The sequence below is a fragment of the Hyla sarda genome, chromosome 10 (genome assembly GCF_029499605.1).
Source record: "Hyla sarda isolate aHylSar1 chromosome 10, aHylSar1.hap1, whole genome shotgun sequence".
NCBI lineage: Eukaryota > Metazoa > Chordata > Amphibia > Anura > Hylidae > Hyla > Hyla sarda.
Window position 1 is genome coordinate 136,947,621 of NC_079198.1, and position 6,000 is coordinate 136,953,620.

The window sequence follows — 6,000 nt, forward strand, 5'->3', positions numbered from 1 at the left end:
AAAGCATGTCTGCTTCACGTGAATCCCTGAGCTGACGGCTTCCAACCAGCAGAAGGACCAATAGAGGCATCAGGCTGAGCCCGGACGCTCCCATTGGCTCTGCCATAAGTGGCAATCTGCTTCATGTGTCTGGCACAGACCTGCAACGCTGCTCCCAGACCCAAGTGCCATCCAACACGATGAGGATTATCCTCGTTCTGCAAACCTCAAGGAGGGGGCACGACTAATACAAGACCCCGCAGGGGAAAAATGCAAGACTATACCAGAGTCAAATAATACACCAAAATAACAATATAATGCTGCAGTGATCTACAACCTGGGGCATCAGTTACCCCTGGGGCAGTGGTCTCCAACCTGCGGACCTCCAGATGTTGCAAAACTACTACTCCCAGCGTGCCCGGACAGCCAACGGCTGTCCGGGCATGCTGGGAGTTGTAGTTTTGCAACATCTGGAGTCTGCAGGTTGGAGACCACTGCCCTAGGGCATTCTAGTTTTGCAAGAAACTACAACTCCCAGCATGCTTTGACAGCCCTCATCAGATACCACTAAAGCAATGCCACTAGGCAAGACCCCCCCCTAGAGCAGTGTTTCCCAACCAGGGTGCCTGCAGCTGTTGCAAAACTATAACTCTCAGCATGCCCTGACAGCCTTTGACATGGTATAATGCAGTGTTTCCCAACCAGGGTGCCTCCAGCTGTTGCAAATCTACAACTGCCAGCATGCCCGGACAGCCTTTGACATGGTATAATGTAGTGTTTCCCAACCAGGGTGCCACCAGCTGTTGTAAAGCTACAACTGCCAGCATGCCCGGACAGCTGTCGGCTGTCCGCGCATGCTGCGAGTTGTAGTTTTGCAACATCTGGAGGTCTGCAGGTTGGAGACCATTGCCCAAGGGCATTCTAGTTTTGCAAGAAACTACAACTCCCAGCATGCTTTAACAGCCCTCATCAGATACCACTAAAGCAATGCCACTAGGCAAGACCCCCCTAGGGCATTGTTTCCCAACCAGGGTGCCTGCAGCTGTTGCAAAACTATAACTTCCAGCATGCCCTGACAGCCTTTGACATGGTATAATGCAGTGTTTCCCAACCGGGGTGCCTCCAGCTGTTGCAAAGCTACAACTGCCAGCATGCCCGGACAGCTGTCGGCTGTCCGGGCATGCTGGCAGTTGTAGCTTTGCACCAGCTGGAGGAACCCTGGTTGGGAAAACACTGTCCTAGAACAATTCTATCAGGGGGCTATTGTGCAACTACAACTCTCAGCATGCACTTACACTACACTGAGACTCTGCCTAATGCAGTTAGAGGTCATAATACTTTTACTTCTAGAGCTTCTGTAGAACTACAACCCCCAGCATTGTACTATTTTTTCAGACTGGCTGCAAATAAATAATAATGAAAGGGTTTGGTAATTCCCAATGCATTATCCTGCAGCCTATGGCTCTCCAGCTGTTGGGAACTGAAACTCCCAGCAAGCCCTAAAAACCGCATGTACATTAGATACTTCCCAGTGCAATTATTCTGACCTGTAGCAATCCATCTGCTGGGGAACTATAACTCCCAGCATGGCCTGAAAGTTACAGAAATGTTAGGTATTTCACAATACATTGACCAGCACAATGTGACTCTCCAGCTGCTGGGGACTACAACTACCATCATGCCCTGAAAGCGACCGCAATGAACTACAACCTGCGGCCGCTCCATCTGCTGTGGGACTATAACTCTCAGCATACCCTAAAAGATTTAGATCCATAAGGCACCTCCCAATGCAATGATGATCAACCTGTGGCGGTGGAACTACAACTCCTAGCATGCCATTACATATAAAAAGGTATTTTAGATATTTTTCAGTGAACTCATCGGCAGTGTTTCCCAACCAGGGTGCCTCCAGCTGTTGCAAAACTACAACTTTCAGCAAGCCCGGACAGCCGTTGGCTGTCTGGGCTTGCTGAAAGTTGTAGTTTTGCAACAGCTGGAGGCACCCTGGTTGGAAAACACTGCCTCCAATGCAATGATCTGGGCATACTGGAAGTTATAGTTTTGCCACAGCTGGAGGCACCCTGGTTGGGAAATGCAGTGTTTCCCAACCAGTGTGCCTCCAGCTGTTGCAAATCTACAACTTTCAGCAAGCCCGGACAGCCAACAACCTGTGGCGGTGGAACTACAACTCATAGCATGCCATTGCATATAAAAAGGTATTTTAGATATTTTTCAGTGCACTCATAGGCAGTGTTTCCAAACCAGGGTGCCTCCAGCTGTTGCAAAACTACAACTTGCTGAAAGTTGTAGTTTTGCAACAGCTGGAGGCACCTTGGTTGGGAAACACTGCCCCCAATGCAATGATCTGGGAATGCTGGAAGTTGTAGTTTTGAAATAGCTGGAGGCACCCTGGTTGGGAAACACTGTCCCCAATGCAATGATCCAGGCATGCTGGAAGTTGTAGTTTTGCAACAGCTGGAGGCACCCTGGTTGGGAAACACTGCCCCCAATGCAATGATCCAGGCATGCTGGAAGTTGTAGTTTTGTAACAGCTGGAGGCACCCTGGTTGGGAAACACTGCCCCCAATGCAATGATCTGGGCATGCTGGGAGTTATAGTTCCCCCCCAGCTGGAGCCCCACAGGTTGCAGATGATCCCTGTTAGGACACAGCTTAGCCGTTGCTGTCATGTGTCAGCTCCCTGGAATCCACATGATCTGGTCACCGACTCTCAGGAGCTCCTGACGTCCCAATGGATCAATCAACAAAGGAAAAAAATAATAATCCGCCGCTCACACCAAATCCCTTTATACTTACACCCCCACCTGTGTGCGCTGCGGCCACAACAACCACCACCACCTCTAAACACTTAGACTACAACCCCCAGCCTACCCTAGCAATGTCACCTGTCAACCCTGTACCCCTAATACCCTATTTATCTATCATGGCCAAAGGGGACCAAAATTTGGGTATCACCCATCATGATGTCACAGCCCTGTCTGACCTGCAGATTTTCAGCTGCTGCAAAAAACAACAACAACCCCCAGCATGCCCTGCCAACCTTCCATTGGGCGTGGCTCTCCAGCTGTGCAAAACTACAACTCCCAGCATACCCTTACAGCCTGCGTTGTAGTTTTGCAACAGCTGGAGGGCCGCAGATTAGAGAATAGTGATATTAACCAATCAATACAATCTGAAAATAGTCAATAAAAACCGCCATCTAGTCGCGGCAATATCAAACAGACAGTCATTTCAATGGTATATATATATATATATATATATATATATATATATATATATATATACGATGTAACATAATAATAATGGGTACTAGATACAATACACAGATATACTGTAATACTGTATATAGATAAACACATACTGTATACAGTCTAGATATAAAACACAGATGTAACAATAATAGCGACATGTAAGGGGAACTAGATACAATACATACATAGATACACAGTACACAGGATATAGCCACACACACACACTACATACATAGATACACAGGATATAGCTACGCACACTAGATGCAATACATGTATAGATACACAGTACACAGGATATAGCCACACACACTAGATACAATACATACATGAATACATAGTATATAGATATAAACACAGCTGTGCTCACAATGTAATGAAGGTCACATATGACAGGTATGAGGCACTAGATACAATAAACACATATATGCAATATATATAGAAAGAAACAAGTAGATAAAAACAGTATATAGATCAGTGTTTCCCAACCAGGGTGCCTCCAGCTGTAGCAAAACTACAACTCCTAGCATGCCGGAAAGCTGAAGGCTGGAATTGTAGTTTTGCCACAGCTGGAGGCACCCTGGTTGGGAAACAGATATAGATACAATGTAACAATGGGCACATAGGACATGTATGTGCCAATAGTTGCAATAAACACATATATGCAGTATATAGATACAATAAACACATATATGCAGTATATAGATACAATAAACATATATGCAGTGTGTATATATATATATATATATATATATATATATACACACACACTATAGATATAAACACACATATACAGAGTGTATATATATACACATATACACACACACACTATAAACATATATATGCAGTATATATAGATACATTCTATAGATACAATAAACACATATATGCAGTATATAGATACAAACACATGCAGTGTGTATATTATATATATATATATATATATATATATATATATATATATACACACACACACACACTATAGATATAAACACATATGCAGTATATATAGATATAATAAACACATATATGCAGTATATATAGATACATTCTATAGATACAACATATATATATATATATATATATATATATATATATGCAGCATATAGATACAACAAACATATATATGCAGTATATAGATACAATAAACATATATGCAGTATATATAGATACATTCTATAGATACAATAAACATATATATGCAGTATATATAGATACAATAAACATATATGCAGTATATAGATACAATGGATACAGGTATAACGGGCACCTGAGGACTCACCCTGGTGGCAGCTGTCAGGGCGCCTCATGTTGTACCCGAGGACTCGGTGACACCGTACACTCCTATGAGCAGCAGGCGGATAAGAAGCGGCACAGCTCGGGCCTCACACACCTCACACCGCGAACCCCTTCTGACTCCCCATCTTCTCACACAACACACATTCACCGTGCAACGTGACAGGACCCCGCCCCGCGCCCGCCCATTGGCTGCACATTCCGCTCCCCCTCTCTCTGATTGGTCGGGGCGTGGCCGAGGTGGCGCCTTACAAATCCGACCATTGGTGCCTCTTCCGGGACACGATCGCCTGTCACCTGTCCGGGCACGTTACAAAAACAGCCGAGGAGCTAAGCATGGGGGGGCGGGGCGAGCGTCAGACACGCCCCTATAGCTGAAGCTTTATAAAGGGTGCCCCGCCCACAGCGTAGTGCCGCCTGAAGTAGGCGTGGTTACAGTCGGGTGTGTCCGCGGTCTCTTCCCCCTCACATTGCCGAAGGTTTTCAGGAATTTTGCCCTCGAGTTCTCGAATCTAAAGTAGAATGTGACATTTTACCTCAGAGTTTGCACGTAGGCTCAAATTGGTTGCTATGGGCAACCACTCCTCCTCTACACAGGTTTTGATAAATCTCCCCCGAAGGGGGAGATTTATCAAAACCTGTGTAGAGGAGGAGTGATGCAGTTGCCCATAGCAACCAATCAGATCGCTTCTTTCATTTTCCAGAGACCCTTTTAAAATTGAAAGAAGCGATCTGATTGGTTGCTATGGGCAACTGCACCGCTCTCTCCATCTACACAGGTTTTGATAAATCTCCCTTTAACCCCTTAAGGACTCAGCGTTTTTCAGTTTTTGCACTTTCGTTTTTTCCTCCTTACCTTTAAAAAAATCATAATTCTTTCAATTTTGCACCTAAAAATCCATCTGACGGCTTATTTTTTGCGCCACCAATTCGTCTTTGTAATGACATCAGTCATTTTACCCAAAAATTCACAGAGAGACGGGTTAAAAAAAATGATTGTGCGACAAAATTGAAGAAAAAACACAATTTTTTTTGGTGGGGGGGGCTTCCGTTTGTACGTAGTACATCTTTCGGTAAAAATAACACCTTATCACTATTCTGTAGGTCCACACATTAAAATGATCATAACTACATGTAGGAAAATGAATACGTTAAAAATTGTCATCTTCTGACCCCTATAACTTTTTTTATTTTTCCGTGTATGGGGCGGTGTGAGGGCTCATTTTTTGCGTCGTGATCTGAAGTTGTCAGCGCAACCGTTTTTGTATTGATTGGACATATTGATCGTCTTTTCATTATATAAAAAGTGACCAAAAATAGCTATTTTGGACTTTGGAATTTTTTTGCACATACGCCATTGACCGTGCGGTTTAATTAACAATATATTTTTATAATTCGGACATTTCCGCACACGGCGATACCACATATGTTTATTTTTATTTACACAGTTTTTT

The 6,000-nt window shown here is 44.1% G+C and overlaps 1 protein-coding gene across 2 annotated transcripts in view; it reads right to left on the reverse strand.

Moving 5' to 3' along the window:
- Positions 1-5,008, reverse strand: part of PER3 (period circadian regulator 3) — a 69,040-nt gene extending 64,032 nt beyond the window's left edge. Inside the window, exon 1 of one of the 2 annotated variants that reach the window (XM_056542386.1) lies at positions 4,533-5,008. The gene's annotated coding sequence lies outside the window, so the exon portion shown is untranslated. The remainder of the gene's footprint in view (positions 1-4,532) is intronic. The other variant, XM_056542385.1, reaches the window with a different exon arrangement.
- Between the last annotated feature and the right edge of the window lie 992 nt (positions 5,009-6,000).